Below are 26428 nucleotides of genomic sequence, written 5' to 3' on the forward strand. Positions count from 1 at the left end.
AGGTCACATTTACTGAATGCTTACCAGGTGCCAGCAACTGTGCTAAGCGCTTTCTAAATATGATCTTATTTCACCTTCTGAAACAGTCCATTAAAATTATTTTGATTTCACAGATAGTAAAACTAAAGCTCAGATAGGTTAAGTAATTTTCCTAACATTTCACAGCCACTAAGGGCAGAGCCAGGGCCATGACTCAAGCTTAGCTGTATCTGATGGCAATGTCTGCTCTTCATCCCTCTTGCCCCCTCCCACTCCCAGCTCGAACCCAGGCCACTCTCCCAGGATCCCAGGACACCCTGCACAGATGACTAGCATAGCTCATCCAGCATACGTAATATACTTCCTTTTGCTTAGTTGTCCGTCACCACACTGGACTGTGAACTCCGAGCAGGAAGGAGTCTGTTCATCTCTGTGTCCCCAGTGCCTGGCACGGTATCTGGTACAAAGTAAGGACATAGGAAATGTATGATGAACAGATGAATCAGTAAATGAAATGGGCATCTGTGAAGGAGCTGCTTTGCCAAAGACCCTTTATTGTTGTTTTCCTGGTGATTTCTGCCCATATATAGAAAAACATGTCACATAATAGGACTTGAATTTATTTTTAGATGTCGATGTCAAATCTGTTTTCTTGGTAAAACAGTCAAGAAATAAAAGCATCATCAGAAGAAAATAAAAGATTCTCTTTGGGAATAGGTGATGCAGAAGGAGGCTTACAAGTTCAAGGTTAAGATCTTGCAGAACAGGTAGTCCATCCACTAGGGTCAAACTCAAAAAGGCTTGCTTCTCTCATGTTTCAGAGCCTAGAGTGAGCTCTTTCAATGCAAACTAACAGTCACCTCTGAGGGTAAATGACTGCTGCCCACTGGCTGGGTTGGGGGTGTTTCCAAATCTAGGTCTCATTTTTTCTGGGAGAGGACCAGGCAACAGATCTGGGCTCTGTGTGTTTTCTTAGAAGTACAGCCATCACTTTCAGAGCATGTTGGAGGAAAGCTATACCTCTATGGAATCAACAGATGTGGTCTGAGTTTTCAAACAATGAGCTCAGAGAAAGGAGCAAACAACTCCAGGCTGATGGTGAAACTCCAGGACAGACCACACACAAGAGGATTGCATACACCTGGACCTCCAGCCACACTGGATAAGAGTTCTCACCAGCTCCTTAGAGAGGGGCCACAAGGGACTGAGGCCAGTATGTGCAGTGTGTCTTTCATCCTCTGTCATCCATCAGGACCCAGGGTAAACTATCAAGTTCTCATTGCAAGAGTGTAGGCCCAATTATTCTCAACTGATCCTTGAATTAAAGAGCTAAAAGCTTTTCCAGATATGAACTGGATCAAGTCCTGGGGAGACCAAGTCATGTAGGTAACTCTTTTTGCAGGATGCTGCCTCAATGTCTGCATATTGATCAAAAACTTGGGAACACAGAGAGCTTGTTTTATGTTTGTTTTTCCAGATTGCTAAGAGGTCCAGTATTTTAGGAGCATAGGGGGTTTATGTAGAAACAATGGGGCACAGGGCTACAGAGAGAGGCATACAGAAGTTACTCCTAGCCAAGTTATTCATTTCTGTGGAAAGGCTATTGTGTATCTGCCCTATTTGCTGATGTCTAAAATCTCCCAGTTAAGATCGGAATTCTGATCTCTTTTTATACAGAAAATTTCCTAGACGGGCATGTAATGTTATAGCAGAAGCCTCCTTTTCTGCTATGGAATGCTATAAAAGTACAAATTTCTAGGATAGTATTAGTCACTGGCAGGCACAGATTGGTTTTAGGGAAGGTGAGGCATTTTTAGATGAGATCACTAGGAAAGTATATGATTTGAGTTCAGCCAGGGAGGGAAATAAGGATTCTGCTCATTCTCCTTTCCTGGTGAGTACAGATTTAGTGGTCATTCATCTCCATCCATCCCCCTTCTCCCGCCCCCCTCCACACACACATGTGCACACACACTGCTGTGCACACTGGGGCCCAAGCCTGGTGCAGACATTATTTCTCTGCATCCAGCCCAGAGGTTTCCCACAGCTGGAGTGGGGAGCACCTGCGTGGCTCTGCTTTGTGTCTGCTGCACTCACTCACTCACAGGCAGGCCTGGTTACCATCTGCATAGGTAAGGCCCTGGCCTAGCATGAACCACCAGCCCAGCTCCTGCAGGCACACAGTAAACCTGGACATAAAGCAGGCATCCTGCCATACCTGAGGGGGCCTGCTTTGTGTCCCTGGTTCTTTCACACAGACACTTATTTATGCTCCCCTCTCTCTTTCTTGATATTCACATCTTCTCTTTGTTTTCAGTAGCTAAGTCATTCTGGAAACTGAAGGCATGAGCTGAGGAGGACTCAAAACTTAGTGGCTCTGTCATTGGTTTCATTCATTCACTCATTCATTCATTCAAGAAACTGCTGTGTGCCAGGCTCTGTGGAGATAAACCTGCAGAGAACTTTACCACTGCACTTGAAGACCTCAGAGTCTGGTGGAGGAAGACAAATTTGTTAACTCACAGTTGCAACCCGATATGATAAGAACTCTCAGATGTGCTCATGGAAAGAACTTTGCAGGCACAAAAGAGAAAGCTATAGACTTCATCTGGCAGAGTTTGTAAAGGTTTTACAGAGGACATCATATCTGAGTTGGGCATTGAAGAATGCATAGGAGTTTGCTGGCTAGAGAAGTGGAAAGAGATATAAAGTTACAAATAACAAATCATAGTTTTAAAAAATAAATGGCAGACTCGATAATAAAAAGCAAGAGTAAATGATTCCATGGTGGACTTAAATTAGAAATTAATAATGAAAAGATCTCAGGAAAGTCCCTAAATATTTGGAAATTAAATAACAGATTTATAAATAACTTGTGAATCAAAGAAGCACTCGAAAGGGAAACGGAAGTATTTTGAACTGAATCAAAATGTATATAAAACATATTGAAATTTATGATAGTCTGTGTAAGTAGTAATTAGGGGAAAATTTGTAGCAGTAGTGCCTATATCAAAGAGAAGAAGGGTCTCAAATGACCTCAGTTTCTAAGAAACCAGAAAAAAGAAGAAAAAAATTAAATCCAAGTAAGTAGAACAAATGATATAGTAAAGAGCAGAAGTCAATGAAATTAATGTCAGAAAAAACAATAGAGAAAATCAATAAGACCAAAAATTGATTCTTTGTGAAGGTTAGTTAAATAAACCTCTAGTCAGACTGATAAAGGAGAAAAAAGAGAATACACAAATTATAAATATAAGGAATGAGAAAAGTGGCATCACTATAGATTCTACAGATATTAAAAAAGGTAATTAGGGAATAATAGGAACAGGTTTATGTCAATAAATTCAACAACTTCAATGAAATGAACAAATTCTTATAAAGACACGAACTATCATAGCTCACTCAAGGAAGATTAGATACCTAAATAGCCCTATATCTATTTTGAAAAATTGAATTTATAGTTAAAAATATTCCCTCAGAGAAAACGCCAGGACAAGTTGATTTCACTTGTGAATTCTACCAAACATTTAGGAAAAAAGATACTACTAGTTCTGCATATACTCTTCTAGAAAATTGAAAAGGTGAGAATTTTACCCAACTCATTCTATGAGCCAGTATTACCTTAAAATCACAGGTAAACAGAGACAATATAGGAAAATAAAACTATAGACCATACCTTTCATAAACATGTAAGAATTCTAAACAAAAATATAATTGATTGAATACATCATGATCAAATTAATTTATCCAAGAAATGTAGTGTTGGCTTAACAAAAAAGTCTATCAATGTAATTTATCTCATTAACAAACTAAAAAAGATAAAAATATGATAATCTTAATACAAACCAAAAAAGCATTTGAAAATGACACTCGACATCCATTCCTGATAAAAACACTCTTAGTGAACTAGGAACAAGAAGGAGCTTTTTCAGTTTGGTAAAGGACATTAATGAAATAAATTACAGCTAGTATCATGCTTGTTGGTGAAAGACTAATGCTTTCTCTTTAACATCAGGAAGAAGATAAGGATGACTGCTCTAATCACTTCAGTTAAACTCTGTACTAGAGATTCTAGTCAATGCAATAAGGCTCAAATAAATAGATAAATAAATATAGGTATGTCTGTCATACAGATTAGAAAGGTAAAAGCAATTCTGTCATTATTCTCAGATGACATGATCATCTATGTAGAAAATTTGATATAATCTACTAAAGAAGCTAGTAGAACTTAAAATTGAGTTTACTAAGTTTTTGCAGGAGAAAAGATCAATATACAAAAGCCAACTGTATTTCTATATACTAACAGCAATCATAAATTTAATTAAAAATGTTTAAGAGCATAAAAATACGAAATGAATAGGGATAAAATCTGACAAAAAATGTGCAGGATCTATACACTGAAAACTACAAAACACTGATGAAAAAAATTAAAGACCAATAAATAGAGAGATATCTGTTTATTGGTCAGAAAACTCAATATTGTTAAGACACAAATTACCTGTGAATTGACCTACTGATTTAATGCAACCTCAATCAAAATATCAGGTGTTTAAATTGACAAGTGGATTCTAAAATATATATGGTAATGCAAAGGACTTCAAATAGCCCAAACAGGCTTTGGAAAAGAACAGAGTTTGAGGGAGAAAGCATTTTTTTATAGAAAAAATATGAAGATATTTGTTAATACCAGACCATGGAGAGTCTTGAATTACATTTTAATCATTTGAAAATAGGAAATCAACACAAATGTTTACAGCAGCTTTATTCACAATCATCTAACTTTGGGAGCAACCAAGATGTCCTGCCGCAGATGAACGGATAAACGAATTGAAGTACATCCAGACAACAAAATACTGCTTAATGATAAGAAATTTGTTTAACTTATTAATTAAATTCAATTAAATATAATTTAATGTATAGTAACTTATTTAATAATAAAAAGAAATTAGCTGTCAAGACAGTAATACACGGAAGAACCTTAAATGCATATTATTAAGTGAATGAAGCCAGTATGAAATGACTGCATTCTGTATGAATCCAACCTTTTGACATTCTGGAAAAAGCAAAACTATAGAGACAATAAAAAGATGAGTTGTTGCCAAGGCTTTTGGGGGAAAGAGAGGTTGGAATGAATAGGTTGAGAACAAGTGATTTTAGGGTAGTGAAACCGTTCTCTATGATACTATAATGGTGGATACATTGCATTATGCATTTGCCAAAACCCGTAGAACCGTACAACACAAGAAGTCAGCCCTAATGTAAACTATGTAATATTATAATATCAATAATGGCTTGTAATTGTAACAGATGTGCCGTACCAATGCAAGATGTTAATGGGGGTAACCGGGAGATGGGTGGACAGGGTATATGAGAACTCTTTGTACTTTTTATTTAGTTTTTTCTGTAACCTAAAACTGCTCTAAAACATAAAATCTATTTAAAAAAATAGGGACTCATTGTTTTCAGCAGGGGAGTTGTTTTAACCAGAGCTGTGCTAAGTTCAGGTTTTGCCAGAGGCTGGAAGGGGAGACCAAAAGCCAGCACATCAATTAGGAGGTTACTGCAGTCAAGGCCAGAGTCAGGTGGTGGCAGCCAGGGCAGAGAAAAAGAATGTGAGAGTGCTCTGAAGGAAGAAGTAAGACAGCCCCCTGATGATTTAGCTGTGACCATGAAGAGAGAAGTTAGCATCCATTGTCTTGGAAAGAGGACTTGATTAGCTCTGAGGGACTTCTGATTTAGTCTTGACTCTCACTCCAGCACGTTGTGTGAGCTCTGGCAAGTGACTTGGTGTTTCTGGACCTTGATTACTGCAGGAATGCCCAGGAGGCATTGCTGTGATGTGCAGGATGAAGATCAGCCTAGAGGTGCACTGTCTAATACGTTAGCCATTCAACAATCGTTTCTGTTACCCTCTAGAAGCCCAAACTGAGATGTGCGGTTTATGTAAAATTTACTACAAAAAGACTTAGGAAATAAAGAATGTAAAGTAGTATTAATTTTTATACTGATTATGTATTTGAGTTTCACTTATTTCATTTTACATTTTTTAATGTAGCAACTAGAAAATTTAAGATTATGTATGTGGCTCATGGGTGTGGCTCACATTTTATTTCTATTGGCCGGTGCTGGTCTTGAGCTTCACCAGGTACTTTGTGTTCAGAACCATCTAAACTTGACCTAGAGAATGGTCCCCGCCTACACAGAGCCATGCCCCACTCCAGGATGCAAGCAGGGTAGAGCAAGGCAGAGAAGTCAGGGGAGATTCCTGGGGTCATCTCAACTCAACCTAGGTCTTTCTAGGAGTCATGTTACCAACCTCTTGGGGGTGTAACCTGGGAAGATCCATCCAAGCAAAAACCCTACTTGAAATTCATCAGAAGATCTACATGAAAAGACCAGTATTAGGGATCACTCATTCTCTAAGAGCAGAGTAATCTCTAATAGCTTCTCTTTTCCTCTGCCTTCAAGCAATGATTTCAGTCTGGACTGGACCTAGGTGACAGCATCTCCCAACCTCATCCTGCGCTGTGACTTGGCAGCAAGAAAACTGTGACAGGTGATCACCATGTCCTCTTGATGCAAGACTGACACCAATGTGGAGAGGAAACCCTTCCCTATCAGGAAGAATTGAGCCTGAGCCCCAACTTGTTCCTACCACTCCTCAGACTCTGATACTTTTTTCCATGCACCTCCACTGTGCGGTCTCTCAAGACACATACACCTGGTAGCTCTGATTTACTACACGGACAGCACCCTGTGCATATATCTTGCCCATACCTGTTCCAAGGTGGCCTTCGTTATGTTGTCATATTAACCCCTGGCCTTCAGATAAAGACTCACATACTATCCACATCCTCCCATCCACAACCTGTGAGATTCAGAAATGCAGCCATCTGCCTGGTCCCATGAGTCCCGGTTCAGCTTACAGGTACTCAGTCCCATCCCTCTTCCTCCAGTGTTATCAATGAAACCTAACATCCTCAGTCTGGCATTTAATCTTTCATGTAATTACTCAAGCCAACTTTCCTAATGCATATCTCTTTTTCTGAGTAGAGCAGGGTTTCTTCCTTCCCATAAACACATTCTTTAACATATAGCAATGAGAATGTGGCGTGGTGGCAGTTGTGGAGAAGGTGTGGCTGTAGAGGCCTAAGTGATCCGATGCAAACAAGGCATGTCTGAAGTTTTCTGTTACAAAACATTCATATACATTGTACTTTCTATTCCAAACACACACACACACACACACACACACACACACGTCTTAAATCGCCGTTTAGTAAAATTGTTACTCCAAGATGTTTCATTATTTTTATTTTTTAAATAAAAAAAATATTTATTTATTTATTTATTTATTGACTGCATTGGGTCTTCATTGCTGTACAGGGGCTTTCTCTAGTTGCTGTGAGCAGGGGCTACTCTTCATTGCAGTGTGTGGGCTTCTCACTGCAGTGGCTTCTCTTGTTGTGGAGCACGGGCTCTAGGCACACAGACTTCAGTAGTTGCAGCATGTGGGCTCAGTAGTTGTGGCTCTCAGGCTCTAGAGCGCAGGCTCAGTAGTTGTGGTGCATGAGCTTAGTTGCTCCGCGGCATGTGGGATCTTCCCGGACCAGGGGACAAACCTATGTCCCCTGAATTGGCAGGTGGTTTCTTAACCACTGTGCCACCAGGAAAGTCCCAGAGGTTTCATTATTTTACCATGGATTCTTATACTCCTGGCACCCCCATCAAGTACTCCCACGGGTAAATATTCCTCTGTTTAAGAAAAAATACACAACAGAAACTTTCTACTTCAGTTAGGAAATTTTTCTCAATTTTCTCTGGCCCCTAGGAACTATACAGAAGGTCCTCTGTATCTGAATTCCTTGTACTTATTGCAGCTGTATTCAAATTTCACTGCGTCCTTGCACCATCTCTGCCCATGCAGGCTGGACACACGGTCTTATTTTACTAAGCTGTGGCTGCAGCATCTGCCTGTGTCTCCTGTTTTGTCCTTAGCTGCTGTACTATGTGCTATGTCACTCTCTTCCATCTCCCCTGCTACACGTGAGATTCAAGAAGGCAGGACTCATGTCCACCTCGTTTATGCCTTATTCCCAGAATTTAGCATAGTGCCTGGCATATAATTAGTGCTCACTGAGGATTCATGAAATCAATGAACATTTAAATGAAAGAAAATTGGTGTGTTTTATCTTAAGAGGCTATCAATATTTTGAGGACAGTATTTGCTATGTGTTTCCTTTGTGCTGGTGGCTCACACTTGTTTGGTATCTGTGGAAGGTTGGATGGATGCATGGGGATGATGGATGGAGAGTTTGGATATTTGATAGAATTACCAACCAGCTCAGCTTATTTTCTTTATAAATACATTATTAGAGTGAGCCATTCTGCATTTGATATTTTATATGGGGACGTGTTTTAAAGCAGCTCTGTGCTTTAGTACGACACGCTATTAGACTTGGATGTAGGGTCAGATTGTTGAGAGCCACTGAGAGCTGGGAAGCAGAGGAGATTTTGAAGGTCTCTCTGAGAAGGAATCATGGATTGCAAAGGGAAAACTGGATGGTAATTGCCTAGAAGAAGAGACAGGTGCTCCTCTCATTAGATCATCAATGAACCTTTCGTGCCTGTCCTGCCACCATGCTCTTGATGCTTTGATGAAGAGTATGTCAAATGGTATGATTACCTGCAGGCTTCGTAATAAAGTGATTAGAGAGATGATACATCCATAGAATATAAATGGAATTTTCCATCCCTTTGCATTTAGTGCACAAAATGGAGACCTGAGATGTGTTAGAAAGCAGAACAGAGAAGCATAAGCAACACATGCCCTCCTGAGAGAAAGATTGTAATGGCAGGTGTGAATGAGCATGACTTCCACAAGTGAGGTCTAATCAGGGCCTGATTTTTGTACTTACTTTTCTTTAAAGCTCTTTGCAGACTTTTGATTCCAGAGTTCCTGTCTTACATTCAGATATTTCCAGACTTGGTGGGAAAAGTGATTTGGGAGATGGAGGAAGAGCATAGAGTGTCTTAGTCTGTTTGAACTGCTATAATAAAATACCATAAACTGGGTGACTTGTAAACAACATAACTTTATTTCTCACAATTCTGGAGGCAGGGAAGTCCAAGACTATGGCGCCAACAGATTTGGTGTCTGGTAAGGACACACTTCATAGGTGGTAGCCTTTTTGCTGTGTCCTCACATGGTGAAAAGGGCAAAGAAGCTTTCCCATGTCTCTTTTATAAGGGTACCGATTCCTTCATGACTTAAAGGCCCCACCTCCTAATACTATCACCTTGGGGATTAGGATTTCATCGTATGCATTTTGGGGAAAAACAAACATTCAGATAATATTAGAATGGATGTATGACAACGTGACACAATTCTTTTTTTTTTAAATTAATTTATTGACTGTGTTGGGTCTTCATTGCTGCACATGGGCTTTGTCTAGCTGCAGAGAGCAGAGGTTACTCTTTGTTGTGGTGCACAGGCTCCTCATTGCCATGGCTTCTCTTGTTGTGGAGCACGGGCTCTAGGTGCGTGGGCTTCAGTAGTTGTGGCACATGGGCTCAACAGTTGTAACTCATGGGCTTGGTTGCGCCATGACATGTGGGATCCTCCTGGATCAGGGATCGAATCTGTGTCCCCTGCATTGGCAGGCGGATTCTTAACCATTGTGCCACCTAGGACATCTCAAGCTGACACTATTCTTGAATAAATTTACAAATGATGGTAGAAATGATGGCACTCCAAAATGTATTTGTCCCGTTGGCTCTACGAGAATGGAATGGATGGCTGAATTCATAATGTTAGTCCTAGAGGAAACCTATCCACTGCCTACAGCAAGTCAGGAGCACACGAGGGTGAGACCCAGGACTCGGGTTCCTCCCATGGCCTCCTGGCAGGTGGGTCATACACATTTAGACTGTACCACTCTGTCCTTCCTGTGCTAGTCTCATCTAACATGACTGTTCTCTCCTAATCATTGTCTTTTACCATCACAGAATATCAGCTGACAGCATTAAACAACGCACTGCCCTATAACCTTGGTTCTCCAAGTGTGGTCTAAGGACCAGCGGCCTGGTGTCACCTGGGAATCTCAGGCTTCACTCAGAACTCACAAGTCAAAATTTGAATTTAACAAGATTCCCCAGTGATTTATATGCACTTTACAATTTGGAAGCACTGCCCTCTAACACCCTTCGCTGGGCTGCTTCTTTATAAGGGACATTCTAGTCTCCTAAATTCAGCTTCTTCTGTCTCAAATTACGTTCCTACATCTGGTCATCAAACTGTTTCTTTTTTTTTTCCATCTGAGCTATGGCTTTTCCAGGCCCACTGCTGACAGATGATGCTTTACTACCTGGAGATGAGCCTTCCAAGGCTGTGTCTATTCAAAGGGAGAGGAAAAAGGAAATAGCTTCAGATCAGTTTAATTTCTCTGTCCAGTTAATTCCACATAGGATACACGTGGCTTGTTTTTATTTTCTTAAAGATATCAGTTTCTGACTTCCTGAAGCTATAAGTTGTTAAGAATCGTTGGCATGTTTTCTTGAAGTTGAATGTGTTAGATAAAATGATAGTTTTGATCTCTGATGTTAGGAAAGCACCTTCCCAAACACCATCAATGCTAATATTTGTGATATTAGGACAGTCACAAAACACCTATGGGCCTCTTGGTGAGTTATTTGTAACCAAAAAGATTAGAATGGGAGTCTCCTCCACTCTCTTCCACCTGCAGACCCCTACACAGCAAAGTGTAACATACAGTAGGCTGAGGTGAACCGGTCTGTACACCAGCAAAAAGGGAATATGGGGAAAATGAACAAACCTATCAGGCCATTAGGGGGTCTTGGTTGAGGATTTCAGTCTGTAATGTAACATTGTTATAATAAACAGATGGGACTGAAGAGGTGCTTGATTTGACCTCTTATAGTTTCCAAATGTTCAAGAAAAGCAGTGTACCTTTAATTATAAAAAACTTGTGACCTTTCCAACTAGCCAATATGCTGTTAAATTTCTTTAAAATTGTCCATCTTATAGTAAAAGCCTGCAGGCTTCAGATTGAGACAGATCTAGATTCAAATGTCAGCTTCAGGGTTTACTAGTTCTGTGACCTTGGGAACTTAGTTTCCTCATCTGTAAAATGTAGAATTTCATAACTAATGTGGAGAGTTGTGAACTTTAGTGAAAATGGATGCAAAATATCTGGCATGTAAGCTGGGGCAAAATAGCTTGTGGCTTTTATTATCTAGCTTCTAGTGTAGTGCTTAGTAGAGTAAATATGTAAGAAATACTATTGAATTTGCTTTTTCCCTGAACTCATCTTCTTATGTTGAGGAATAAATGTAGTAATAATCTGGGATAAAGGTCTTCTCTTGATAACTTGACTTAGACGTTAACTTATATAAGCAGTCCCCAATTTAAAAATTAATCGTTAACCACCTCTGTTACTAAGACAGATTTTAGGGTGACATTTCAGGAATATAATGAGTCAAGTTGGCATCCGTGGACATCCCTGATGTAGCCACGGTGCTTCTCTGTGATGATTCCTGCTTCTAACCTAATAGAACTCAGGAGAAGAAATATAGCTCAGTTTTTGTTTTGTGAATGCAGTAGCTATTAGCTCAGGTCAAATTTCTTGTTCATCAGGGTTTGAGAGGAAGTACCTTTCACCTCGGTAGGGGATGGGTCAGACATTCACATGTCCTGGATGTTTGCATGCTAGGTGTTCCCATTCCAGCTGGGTTGCTGTACAGCAGAAGAGCTAGTGGTACGGCACTTGGAGGGTGGACGTGGCACACAAGAGAGGACTTGGGAAGAAGAACCAGGAAAACAGTATACCATGTTATGTCCTTAACCATGAGTGATGACCTTGAGGACACACTTAATATTTACTTTTTGTGCTTATATATTTTATTAATTAAGCCTTCTGTAACCTTATTTAAATAGTGCTCATAATTAAGGGGCAGGACATTGACTGATATGCTTTAGGTGCCTCACATGGTAAAGGCGATTTGTGAAGTTCAGGTTCATGGTGGTTGGATATGAGTGGGCTTTGGGCAGGGAGAAGAAGCCCACTAAAATCCTTGACCTAGTTCTTATAAGTTGCACTAAAAATAAAGTCCACGACTGAAAAAATACATTTCTAAATTGGCTGAATAATCCGCATTTATCTTACTCTACAGAGATAAAATGGAAATGTTATCCAAACTGTTGATGTTTATTTCCAAGAAACTATTCATCATATTTTGGATTTTTCTTATTCAGTCCTTTATAACGGACATTTTTTTCTCCTTGGGTAGTTTTGCTCTTCTCTTTGAAAAGATGAGTGATGTTAGAAAATTTAAAAATTTCACAGCTATTTTTATGTGATCAAAAGCAGTTTCTTCAAATTAAAGAAGCATTTACAAATCTCAGTACTTTCCAACTTCATATTTTAAGGATTTTAGCTTGGTTTTAGAGAAGCCTCTTAGGAATTAAACTAGAATTTTTAGAATTTTTTTTTTTCCTACCAATGCACCCATTCATCCCATGTGGAAACTAGAATGTTGACAAAAACATGCTACATGATTTTCCCAGTATATCTCCTTTACTCTCCTCAGTTAGGGTAGCACCCATCCTTAATATTGTGTTCACTGTACCTTTTAAAAAATTTTATTAAACCTTCATATTTATCTTTTTGAACTTTCACAAAGAGGTTAGGAAATCAGTCTCTATCTCAGGAACATATGATTCTTTCAGAAACAGTCAATGTCATGGAAAACAAAACTCAGATTGGAGGAGATGTTAGTCCTTGTTTTTTTGTTGTTGTTTAAATACTACAATTTAATGTTTGACAAGGAATAGCACAAGAATTTTATGACACTCTAAAAGCAGTTCTACGTCTTACATGAAGAACTTTGTCAGATAAGAACACTATGTCATTCGTCATTGAGAACTGGGTTAACTAGCCAGTGTGACTCAAAGAGTAGAGAGTTAATAACGAGTTTCATGTGTAAGTCAGTCTTCCCATTCGTACTGCACACAGCGAAATAATGCCAGTTTTGAGAGACAGGACATGATCCTTCTTACCATTGACTTTTACCATTGAATGGTTCTAAAATGTTATCTCACTGTGATCTTGATGTGCATTTCTTTTATCTCTAATGAAATCAAATGTTTTTTTCTTATATTAATTAGTCATATATAATTCCTCTTTTATCAAATACCTATTTATGTCTTTTGTCTATTTGTCTTTTGAATTTTTTTTCTTTTTGTTTTGTAGAAGTATCATATTTTTATGCTTATGCAGTTATATGCATTACAACATATTAGCCAGTTTCCATCTTAACATTTTGCTTTTTTAAATGTTTCCTCATAACAGATATTTTGATTTTTATATGAACAAATTTTCAATTTTTGTATTACTAGTTCCTTTGTCATTTTAAGAAATCCTTGTCTACCCAATGATTAGAATGAGTTTTCATGCTGTGCCAGTTATATTAATTAATGTCTTAATTCATTAATTGTTATGTTATACACGTAAGCCATAAAAAATGTGTGAGACACTGTCCTCAAGAGAAATAAGCCCATGGATAGATATGTAGAACATGGTAAGTGCTACTACAACATTTATTACACTTGGGCAGAAAAACACTTCCTTAAAACAGGATTCTGTAAAGTGGAAAACTTACGTAGTTTTGTTCGCATCTGCCCTTAAAACTTGATTGAAACAGGCAGGAACATCAAGTTTCATTTATCTATAATAATATTTGAAGACCATAGAAGAATTTGTAAAGAATGAGTCATATACGGCTGATTATAAAACAAATTTTATGTGTCAATATTTTTGTGTGTGAGTTTGAAAATCCTTTCACCCTTACCTCCCACTAAGATTCTAGTGTGAATTATAAAACTGCAAAGTTTGAATTACAAAGCTGCAACTGATTATGATCTGAACTGGACCATCTTTCATATATGCCATGTCTGTTCTCGTTCCAGTTAAATGTGTGTTTGGATGTCTGCTTCTTGCCTCATCTTGGGACCCTTGTTACCAGTCACGCTGAATCCTTAGCTTTTGCCAATACACTTGATCAAAGTGTAGAGTCTGAGTATGTAGCAGTCATCCATACGGATGGCTTTGATTACACCAAGTACACTTTGCAAAATGCAAGTTGCCTTCCTTCTTAGCACGATGGCTATGATGCTCTCTAACTTTTCTTCTCTCTAATCTCTGAGTTCTTGAAACCATTTGAATTCTCTTTGGTGGCTTCTGGAGAATTGATCTCATGTGTGCTCTCTGGGGGAGGAGAATGCTTTAAATCATCTATGTGGGATGTTCCAATTCTTGCTTGAAGTTTCATAGGAAAGTTGACGCCCATGGCACAGAAAAAATACACACGATGATACAACTTTGCAACATCATTAAACTTCCTCCAGTCAGTAAGGACGTCATAGCTAAACAGCCTTCATATTAAATGGGATTGGCCAAAAAGTTCGTTTGGGTTTTTCTGTAAGATTTACGGAAAAACCTGAATGAACTTTTTGGCCAACCCAATACTAGGAGAGGGGTAAGAACAGGGTAAAAGGAACAAAGAGGAGAGTTACTTAACCCACATGGGGGTGGCCAAAGAAAGCATGCAAGAAAAGTAAGTAAGAGTTAGCTTGATGAAGAAGTAAGAGGAGGAAAACAGTACAAAATGCAGCAGCTACGGTGGAGAAAGTCTATGGAGCTTTGAAAAGATGGCTCGTTTCCTTCTGTGGCTTAGAAGACATTGATATCATCACCCAGTTCAAATCCTCAGCATGGCAGCTTGGGGATCCACCATCAGCATCACCACTAGAAACCACACTAGCGGTTAGCATATGTAAATATGATCTCATACACATGCATTCAAAGTGACATTCCTATCAAAATAGATCATTTCACACAAGGGACAAAGGGCAAACCTTGGCCACAAATTGTGTGCCAAGAGGGTGGTTTCCCAAAAAAAGTCCCTAAAGACTTTTTCCTTACCAAGGCTAAAATGTTCAAGTGCAAGATCTTGCCACGTGTTTCCCTTCGAGCAGATGGCAGAAAGGTTTGTCTGCAATGTGGAACTTGTTAAGGGGGGGAAGGCCTTCCTGATAGAGATCAAGAAGACTGTTTAAACTTACTTAGTGGTGGAATGGTTTCTAATCCATTCATGCTTGTGAGTTTAATGCCTTTATAATTACTTGTAAGTAGATTGAGAGCCTCCAGAATCAACTCAAGGGGAAAGACTGTTTATCTGATGCTTAAACTTCTGCTGAACACTCCAGACAATATTTCCATTCTTTGTCTATGTCATTGAATTATGTTTTACGAAGACATCATTTTAATTTTGTGACTTTGATAATGAAAATATTACTTTGCCTGTCTATGAAAGAGAGGTCAAGGACCAAAAAGGGGTTGCTTTTGGGAAATGGCCTGATGGTCTTTATAGACAATAACATCAAGACCAGTCACCGCTAAAATATGACCACTCTCACTACCACCCCAGGTACTATGTCGTATAGATGAGGATGCACTAGGTTTTGCTATGGTAACAAACAACCCCCGAATATCAGTGGTTGAAGACAGGTTTATTTCTCTCATACAAAGTTGGCTCTGCAAAACTTTCCAAGGCAGCTGTCCTCCATGTGTTGGCTCAACATTCCAGGGTACTTGAGACTTACGGCACTTGCATATCAACACACACTTCCATAATCTCCCAGGCAGAATGAGAACCGAATGATCTTGTACTGACAATTAAATGTTCCATCTCCCGAGTGGCACAAGCCCGTAAATGACTAATCATAAGACAACCGCCCCCTCACCCCCACCCCAGCTGCAAGCTGGGTTAGGAGCTTTAATCCTCTCATACACTGAGAAGGGGAGGAAATTGAATAAAGTATTCACAGTCTAGTTTAACATGAATTGTTCCAAATTTGCAAAGCAACTTTATGCAGTAAGAATTAATGTGTTCATTTGAAATACGAGAGGCAGTATAGATTAAGTGCCTGAGAGCATGGGTGTGGAGTCAGAAGATCTTGAATCTTCAGCATACGATCTATGGGGGTCAGGGAAAATATAATCTCTGTTTCATTTTTTGATAAATTGGGATGAGATTATCTACTTCTTAGAGAAGCTTTGAGGTTTACATGTGGCATATAAAATGGATCGTAGTGTTGAATACCTAGGTGCTCAGAAAACTTTAGCTCATGTTATTAGGAGAACGCTGATTATCAGAGTTAAGAAATACATAGCTAATGAGTGAGAGACTATTCTTCTCAAATACTTTAGGGGACATTGACTCAGAAGACGAAATTTTTTAAATCTAGCCAAACTGGATTCAGAACTCACATTGATCTTATATCCTACTGTACCATAATGCCTTTTGTCTTGACATGGGATGGTAACATGTTATCAGGTTGTCCCAAATCTCCTTTATGAATAACCTCTCTCCCTAACCCAACCTCTCTACCCTGGTCTTATCATATCCACAGAGAGGACTTGGGCGTAGCCACAGTGGCTCAAGCATTTATGTAAGGAAAGCAGGAGATACCATGTGTTATGTCAGGAGACTTGGGCTCCAGTCCTAACTTTGTTGTTCAATATTTATGTGGCCTTGGGCAAGTAACTTAAATTCTCAACTGTGAATGTGGGATAGTAGAAGTTTGTGTCAAACAAAACAAAACAAAACAAAATAAAACAAAACAAAACAATAGACATTTAATTCCTACTTCACAGGGCTGTAGCGATCAAATGCATTAAAATATTTTAAAACACTTTAAAATATCCAACGGGCCATACAGTGTGAATTGTTTTTGCTATTAGGACTTAAAGACAGAAAAGATTCTATCTAGCAGAGGAGCAGAGGGCATGAAGACTCAGATCAGTGTAGGTCACCTGGGTCTGGTTTCACTGTAAAGGCCTATGCTGAGAACAGAGTATTTGTCCAAAAGTCTGGAACCCCTAGACACCTACACACTCCATTTATCACCCAGCCTAACTTGCTGCCTGCCTACTAGTCAGCCACCCAGACTGTCTCCTTTTGAAAATAGTTGATGTGTATTTCATTAACATTAGGACTGTTCCTTCTTAGGCAAACATTACTTAGTACACAAAAGCACAGATAACAAAACCAACACCTCTGTTCTTCAAAATATACTGTAAGAAAAGACACTGTTAAGAAAATTAAATGATAAGCCACAGACTGGGAGAAAAAAATTGAGAGAGGACTTGTAACTGCAAGATGTAAAGAGCTCATACAACCAAAAAAGAAAAAGAAAACAATCTAATTTTTTTTTAAAAGGGACAAAGAATCTTAGCAGACATTCCATCAAAGGTGTATGAAGGGCCAATAACACCTGAAAACGTGTTCAATGTCAGAGGAATGCAAATTAAAACCACAATGAGATACAGTGCACACCTATTAGAATGGCTACATTGAAAAAAGATACCAAGTATTATTGAGGCTATAGAGAAAGTGGAAGTCTCATATATTGCAAGTGGAAATGAAAAATGTGGTAGCCACTTTGGAAAACACTTTGGTATTTTCTTATAGAGTTACCATACACTTACCATATGTCCCAATATTCCTACTCTCTAAAATTTATCCAAGAGCAATAAGAACGTGCAATTACACAATTCTGTTTGGGAATGCTCTTAGTTCCTCTACCCATAATCATACTAAATGGGAAACAACCCACATATCCATCAACTGGTGAATAGATTAAAACTTTTTGTGGTGTATACACATAAAGGAAAACTACTTATCAATACAAAGGAAAAAAATGTTGCTCCATGTATACATGATTGAATCTCAGAAGCATTAAGCTAAGTGACAGAAGACAAACACAAAAGACTACACACCGTAGTCTCCTTGTATGAAGCGCCAGAAAAGGCAAGTATAGAGACAGAAAGACAGGAATTGCCTGTCTTGGCAATTGCCTGAAAGGAGGATTACCTGTAAGGGGATTGAAAGAACTTGTTGACTTGATGGATGTGTTCCATATAGTTTGTAGGTTGTCACACAACTGTATACATTTGTCAGACTTTATTGAATAAGGAGGTTGACCAGAATTCCACAAGCCCTTGGCTGCCTTGAAATACATAAAGGTAGAATGGATGCTCCTGTTGCAATAGGTTTAAAGAATTAAAAATGTTTATTCATCTTTTATAGGTGCTCTTGGCAGAATGAGTTTGATATAACATAATCCATCAGAAACATGTCTTTTCAATTTTTCTTTTTAAATTTATATTTGTGTTTATTAGTGAAGTTGAATTAATTTTTATTAACAGTTTACTGGACAGTCTACTTCTTTTCTGATTTTAAAAATAAACTATTAATTTTAGAGTAGTATTAAATATGCAAAAATTTTATGAATGCAGTAGAGTTCCTATATAGACCCCTATACAGTTACCCCTATAAGTAACATTTTATGTTAAAATGGTACATATGTCATAATAAATCGATATTGATACATTATTATTAACTAAGTCCACACTTTATACAGATTTCCCTAGTTTCTACCTAATGTACCTTTCTCCTGTTTCAGAATCCTATCCGGAGTACGACAGGGTCCTCTTGGCTATGACAGCTTCCTCAGATTTTACTTATTTTTTATTACCCTGAGTTTTAGGGAGTACTGGTCAGGTTTTTGTGGAATGTCCCTCAGTTGGGATTTGTCTGATGTTTTTCTTATGATTAGACTGTTTATGGACTTTGAGGAGGAAGACCACAGAGGTAAAGTGCCATTCTCATCACTTCCGTCAAGGGCATATGCAATGAACATGACTTATCACTGTTGAGGTTAATGTTGATCACCTGGTTGAGGTGTGTTTGTTAGGTTCTTCCACTGTACTCTTTTTTTTCCTCTTTCCATTCTGTACTTTTGCAGTTAAGTGACTAGATGCAGCCCATACTTCAGGAATGAGGAGTTATGCCTCACCTCCTTGAAGACAGAGTATCTACGTAAATTATTTGGAGTTCTTCTTCATGGGATATTTTTTTATCCCCACTATTTACTCTATTTATTCATTTACTAACTTATTAGTATGAACCAATTTTATACTTTGGGTTATAACCAATACTACTTTATTTTTTTGTTGCTCAAATTGTTCCAGCTTTGGCATTGGGAACTTTTTCAGTTAGATCCTGTGCCTCTTTGATATACGACCATCATTATGTTTTTTTTTTTTTTTTAAAGTACTTCCTCACTTTCTGACAGTACAAGATGTTCCAGGCTCATCTTTTCTATTTCCCCATCCCTGCCCTGGAATGCCCAGGCATTTCTCTAAGGGGCCCTGGTTCCTTTTATTGCAGAAGGGTATTAGAAACTGAGATCTAGGTGCTAGATGTGCTCATTGCTACCAGGGCGTCATTGCTTCTAGGCCCTTTCAGCTGACAAAGCAAGAAAATATACGAAGGACTACTACCCCACGTATATAAACATATCTATAAATATTTCTGTATGTGTCCATCTACATCTATATTAAACCAAACATGAGTTCATACTGATCTTCCAACTCTAATCCATTACTATGTGAATCGTTCCAGCTCTCTCCCCTTGCTTGTCTGTAGGCTCCCCCTCCCGCAGTCAGAAATCTGGTTCCCGCCATTGCCACCCGTTACTTAGTTGTTCAGTTCCAGTATAGATGTGTAGTGGTGTCAGAGTTGTTAACTCATATTCCTGTGGGAAACGACTTTGTCAGCTAGAGTACAGTGCTTGTGTGCAGTTCTTGTTGCTTTAATCTAACAGGTGCCACTCATTTCCGTAGTTACTGAGGTTAGCACGTTTTGTTTCTTTTTTTCGCACTCTCTTCAGTCAGATAAAGTTACATCTTTTGTCACAGTCTGCACTCTGACCTGGTATCCCCCTCACCTCCAATAAATGTTTTTTAATTTATATGCATTCAGGCTCACTATTTGTGCTGTGAAGTTCTATGGGTTTTGAAAAATGCATGATGTCGTGTATCCATCATTGCAACTCTCATACAGATTAGTTTCACAGCCCGAAAAAAATCCCTTATGCTGTTCCTTCCCAAACACCTGGCAACCACTGAGCTGTTTATCGTCTCTATAGGTTTGTGTTTTCCAGAATGTCATATAATTGGAATCATACAGCAGGTAATCATTAGATTGGCTTCTTTCACTTAACGATATGCATCTGTGTTTTTGCACTGCTTGATAGCCCATTCTCTTTCATTAATGAAGAGCATTCCACTGCGTGGATGTGCAGTTTGGCCCTGCACCTATTGAAGGATGTCTTGGTTACTTCCAGATTTGGTGGTTATGAATAAAGCTGCTGTAACCATTTATATGAAGATTTTTGTATGGATATAAGTTTTAAATCACTTTGCTAAATACCTAGTACCTTGATTGCTGGATTGTATGGAAAGACTATGCTAGGGTATCCGATAAAGCTCGTTGCTATTATGAATGGTATCTGTGTATTTTTAATGACATTTCTAAATTAATTGTTTCTGTCTTACAAGAAATAAATCAATTTTTGTGCATTTCACTTATAACTAGCTAACTTGATTTACATTTTCATTAGTCAGTTCTAATACTTTGTAGATTTCTCTATGCAATCATAATATCAGTCAACAATGATTTTTTTTAAATTTAATAATCTTTATTTTTAAAATATATTGTAGTGTTTGCTAGGACCACCAGTACAATGTTGGATAGAAGCAGTGACAACAAGCATTTTTCTCTTGATTAAAAAAGAATATTTCTAAAATGAACTAGCTTCATAGGTTTTGTTAGAAACACTGATCAAATTAAGGTAATTTCTGTTCTGTTCCTAGTTTTCTAAAACATTTGTACCGAAAAATCAGGTGTTAACATTTCAAATATTTATTTTTTGCATGTGTTACAGTCATAGCAGTTCTTTTTACCTGATAATGAAATGAATTACATTCAAGCTTTTATTCAAATTGTCCACAAACATTGAGTGTCTATGGTTGGAATCAGGGTATTAGGAGGAGAGAACTAGGAAAATAGAAATGACGGTCAGAGAACGGAATGCATGCAACTGAAATGATATAGATTGCAGTTATAGAAATGTAAGTTCTGGTATATAATCATGAGAATGAGTGCCTAGAACAAGATTATCTGAAGAGTGATGTTCAAGAAATTAACAGGTGTTGGAAGAATCATCTTTATGCACTGTGAATTCATCAAGAATTAAGATAGGAATAATGGTACAGGCAGTGAGCCAAGAGCTATGAACATTGAGACTTGAAGGGGAACAGGTGGATGATACCAACAAACAATGGTAGCAGTGATATAATCTAATGCCATATGATTTAAACCAGGAGTTTTAAGTGAGGAGTAAGGGAGAATGATTTAGAAGTGGCAATTAGGGGCACAGAGAATACTTACCCCTCCTGCATTTAAGAGGGCTGGCTGTGTAGAAGCAACAACTCAGAGGAGAGTCACATTGCTGTAAGAACAAGAGGATAAAGGATGTTTAGAGATGATTTTGAGAATACAGTAAATATTACGACTAACTGACAACGAGTTCCAGAGGTCATGGTAGACAGAATTTGAAAATCGGGGTGGGGTTAGGAGATGAGAATGAAATAAAGCTTATTCATAGAAATTTAAGGTTACAGTGATGGAGTTGAGAGGTAACTCAAAAGTCTGTGTCTTGTAGTGATAACTGGGTATAATAAACATAGTAAAATCAGGCTCCATCGATACAGCATGGATAATAAGGATGAAGCTGTGTGTACTAGTGGGGTAGGGAGGGGTGGATGTCTGAGTTCTATTGTTTTAAGAGTTAATTTTTTAGAGCAGTTTTAGATACACAGCAACATTGAAAGAAGGTACAGATTTCCTATATATATCCTGACCCCCACACACGCATAGCCTCCCTAATTATCAACATCTCCCATAAAAATGGTACATTAGTTACATTTGATAAACCTATATTGAAATACCATAATCACCCAAAGTCCATATTTCACATTATGATTCACTCTTGATATGTATGTTCTATGAGCTTGGACAAATGTATAGTGACGTATCCATCATTATAGTACCATACCGGTAGTTTCACTGCCCTAAAATCCCCTGTGCTCTACCTATTAATCCCTCTTCACCCTGTCCAACCCCTGGCAACCACTGGTCTTATTACTGTGTTCCTAATTTTGCTTTTGCCAAAATGTCGTATAATTAGAATCTACAGCATATAACCTTTTCAGATTAGCATCTTTCACTTAGTAATATGCATTTAAAGTTCTTCCTTGTGTTTTTATGGCTTGATAGATCATTTATATTTACTGATGATTAATATTTCGTTGTCTGTATATACCACAGTTTATCCAGTCACCTACTGAAGAACATCTTGGTTGTTTCCAAGTTTTGGCAGTTATGAAAAAAAAAGCTGCTCCAACCATCTATGTGCAGATTTTTGTGTGGACATGAGTTTTCAGCTCCTTTGGATAAATACCAAGGAGCATGACTGCTGACTTGAATGGTAAGAGTATATCTAGTTTTGTAAGAAACCAAAGTGGCTGTGCTATTTTGCATTCCTACCAGCAATGAGCAAGAGTTCTAGTCGCTCCACATGCTCTCCAGAATCTGGCATTGTTAGATCTTGGCCATTCTAATAGGTGTAGAGTGGTTTTTCATTGTTTTCATAATTTGCATTTCCCTGATAACATGTAACATGCAGCATCTTTTCACATAGTATCTGCCATCTATATATTTTCTTTGCTAAGGTGTCTGTTAAGATCTTATGCCCATTTTTTTAATCGAGTTATTTGTTCTTTTATTGTTGAGTTGTAAGAGTTCTTTGTATATTTTGGATAACATTCCTTTATCAGATGTATCATTCGCAAATATTTTCTCCCAGTCTGTGGCTTGCCTTTTCATTTTCTTGACACTGTCTTTACAGAGCAGGTTTCTAATTTTAGTGAAGTTCAGGTTATCTATTATTCTTTTTTAGTGGATTGTGCTTTTGTTTTGTATCTAAAGGTCATTGCCATATGCAAGTTTGTTTATGTTTTTGGAGTTTTATAGTTTTGTGTTTTACATTTAAATCTATGGTCCATTTTGAGTTAATTTTTTGTGAAAAGTGTAAGGTCTGTATCTAGATTTTTTTTTTTTTTTTTTTGCTTATGAATGTCCAACTTCTCCATTATATTGCCTTTGCTCCGTTATCAAAGAGCAGTTGACTATATTTACAGGGTCTATTTCTGGGCTCTCTAGTCTGATCTATTTGTCTATTATTTTGACAATATCACACTGTCTTGATTACTGGAGATTTATAGTAAGTCCTGAAGTCTGGTCATGTCAGTTATTTAACTTTATTCTCCAACTTCCAATATTGTTTTGGTTGTTTCGAAACTTTTGCCTTTCCATATAAACCAGAGAATCAATTTGTTGTTATCTACCAAATAACATGGTGAGATTTTGATTGGAATTTCATTGAATCTATAGATCAAGTTAACAAGAACTGACATCTTGACAATATTGAGCCTTTTTATCCATGAACATGAAGTCTCTCTCCACCTATTTAGTTCTTCTTTAATTTCACTCATCAGAATTTTGTAATTTTCCTCATATAGGTCATGTATACATTTTGTTAGATTTATACCTAGGTGCTAATATAAATGGTATTGTGTTTTTAATTTCAAATCCCCCTTTGTTCACTGCTGAACATAGGAAAGCACTTAATTTTTATATACTAGTATTGTATCCTGCAGCCTTGCAATAATCGCTTTTTAGTTCCAGGAGTTTTTCTGTCATTTCTTTTGGATTATATACATAAATGACCATTTCACCTGTGAATAAACAGTTTTATTTCTTCCTCCCCAATTTGTATACCTTTTATTTCCTTGATTTGTCTTGTTACATTAGCTAGTACTTCCAGTATGATGTTGAAAATGAGTGACGAGAGGGTCACCCTTGCCTTGTTTCTGATCTTAGTAGGAAAGCTTCTAGTTTTCTACTAGAAAAGTAGTTTCATACACCATTAAGTATGATGTTAGCTGTAGGGTTTGTTTGTTTGTTTGTTTGTTTGTTTGTTTTGATAGATATTCCTTATCAGTTTGAGGAAGTCTCCCTTTATTCCCAGTTTACTGAGAATTTTTTTTTTCATGAATGGGTGTTGGTTTTGTCAAATGCCTTTTTTTCCTGTATTTATTGATATGATTTTCACATGTTGAAAAAGCCTTCTATACCTAGGATATATCCTACTTGGTCATGGTGTAGAATTCTTTTTATACATTGTTGTTGTATTTGATGTTTTAATATTTTGTTGAGGATTTTTGCATCTATGTTCATGAGAAATACTGATCTGTATTTTTCTTTACTTGGTGTCTTTGCCTGGTTTTGGTATAAAGGTTAATATTGGCCTCATAGAATAAGTTAAGAGGTATTCCTCTGCTTCTATCCTCTGAAAGATATTGTAGAGAATTGTCATAATTTATTCCTTAAATGTTTGGTAGAATTCACAGTGAACACATCTGGGCCTGATGCTTTATGTTTTGGAAAGTTATTAGTTACTGAGTTAATTTCTTTCATAGGTATAGGCTTATTCATATTGTCTATTTCTTATTGTGTGAGTTTTGGGAAACTATGTCTTTCAAAGAGTTGGTCCAGTTCATCTAGGTTACCAACTTTGTAGGCATGGAGTTGTTCATAGTATTCCTTTATTATTCTTTTAATGTCTTCGGTATCTGTAGTGATGTGCCCTCTTTCATTTCTGATATTAGTAATTGATGTCCTCTCTTTTATTTTCTTAGCCTGTCTAGGAGCTTATCAATTTTATTGATTTTTTTCAAAGAACCAGCTTTTGGTTTCTATATTTTCTTTATTGGTTTCCTGTTTTCAGTTTTATTGATTTTTGCTCTAATTGTTATTATTTCCTTTCTTCTACTTACTTCGCATTTAATTTGCTCTTCTTCTTATAGTTTCCCAAGGTGAAAACCTAGGGTACTGATTTTAGATCTTTCTTCTTTTATAATATATGCATTCAATGTTATAAATTTCCTGCTAAGCACTGCTTTGGCTATATCTCACAAATTTTGACTAGTTGTGTTTTCATGTTTATTTAGTTCAAAATATTTTTAAATTTCCCTTTGCTTAAAAATGTGTTATTTAATCTTCACCTATTTTCAGATTTTCTAGTTATCTTTCTGTTACTGATTTCCAATTTAATTCCACTGCAGTTTGAGGACAGACATTTTATGATTTATATTTTTTTAATGTACTAAGGTATGTTTTATGGTCCAGAATGCAGTCTATCTTGGTGAATGTTTTATTTTATTTATTTATTTATTTATTTTGGCCACGGTGAACAGCTTGCGGGATCTTAGTTCCCTGACAAGGGATCGAACCTGGGTCCCCTGCCTTGGAAGTGCAGAGTCCTAACCACGGACAGCCAAGGAATTCCCTTGGTGGATGTTTTATATGAGCTTGAGAAGAATGTGTATTTTACTGTTGTTGGATGAAGTAATCTATAGATGTCAGTTATTTCCAATTGATTAATGGTGTTCTTGAGTTCAACTATGTCCTTGCTGATTTTCTGCCTGCTGGATCTGTCCACTTCTGACAAAGGTAGTTGAAGACTCCAACTATGAGAGTGGATTCATCTACTTCTCCTTGAAATTCTAATGGTTCTTACTGCACATAGTTTTGGGCTCCATTATTGGGCACATATACGTTAAAGATTGTTATATCCTCTTGGAGAATTGATCCATTTATCATTATGTAATGCCCTTCTTATCTCTGATTACATTCCTTGCTTTGAAGTCTGCACTGTCTGACATTAATATAACTACTCCGGCTTTATTTTAATGTGTTACTATGGTATATTTTTTCCCATCTGCTTACTTTTTATCTATTTATAATTGAAGTATAGTTGATTAACAATATTATATTAGCTTCTGGTATACAACCTAGTAATTTTTTATAGATTATACTCCACATAAATTTATTACAAAATATTGGCTATGTTCCCTGTACTGTACATTGCATCCTTGTAACTTATTTATTTTACACCCAATAGTTTGTACCTCTTAGTCTCATTTTCCTATCTTGCCCCTCCTCGCCCCTCCTCCCTCTGGTAACCACTAGTTTGTTCTCTGTATCTGTGCATCTGTTTCTGTTTTGCTATATTCATTAGTTTGTTTTATTTTTTAGATTCCACATATAAGTGAAAGCACACAGTACTTGTCTTTTTCTATCTGACTTATTTCACTAAGCATAATACCCTCTAGATCCATCCATGTTGTTGCAAATGGCAAACTTTCATTCTTTTTATGGCTGACAGATATCCCATTAAATATATATATATATATCTTATCTTCTTTATCCTTTCATCTGTTGCTGGACACTTAGGATGCTTCCATATCTTGGGTATTGTAAATAATGCTTCTGTGAATGGTTTCTGCCTTGGTTAGAGTTAGAATCCAGCCCAAGGCGTTGGAACCGCACTTTCAGA

This window comes from Hippopotamus amphibius, chromosome 7 (assembly GCF_030028045.1).
Source record: "Hippopotamus amphibius kiboko isolate mHipAmp2 chromosome 7, mHipAmp2.hap2, whole genome shotgun sequence".
Lineage (NCBI taxonomy): Eukaryota > Metazoa > Chordata > Mammalia > Artiodactyla > Hippopotamidae > Hippopotamus > Hippopotamus amphibius.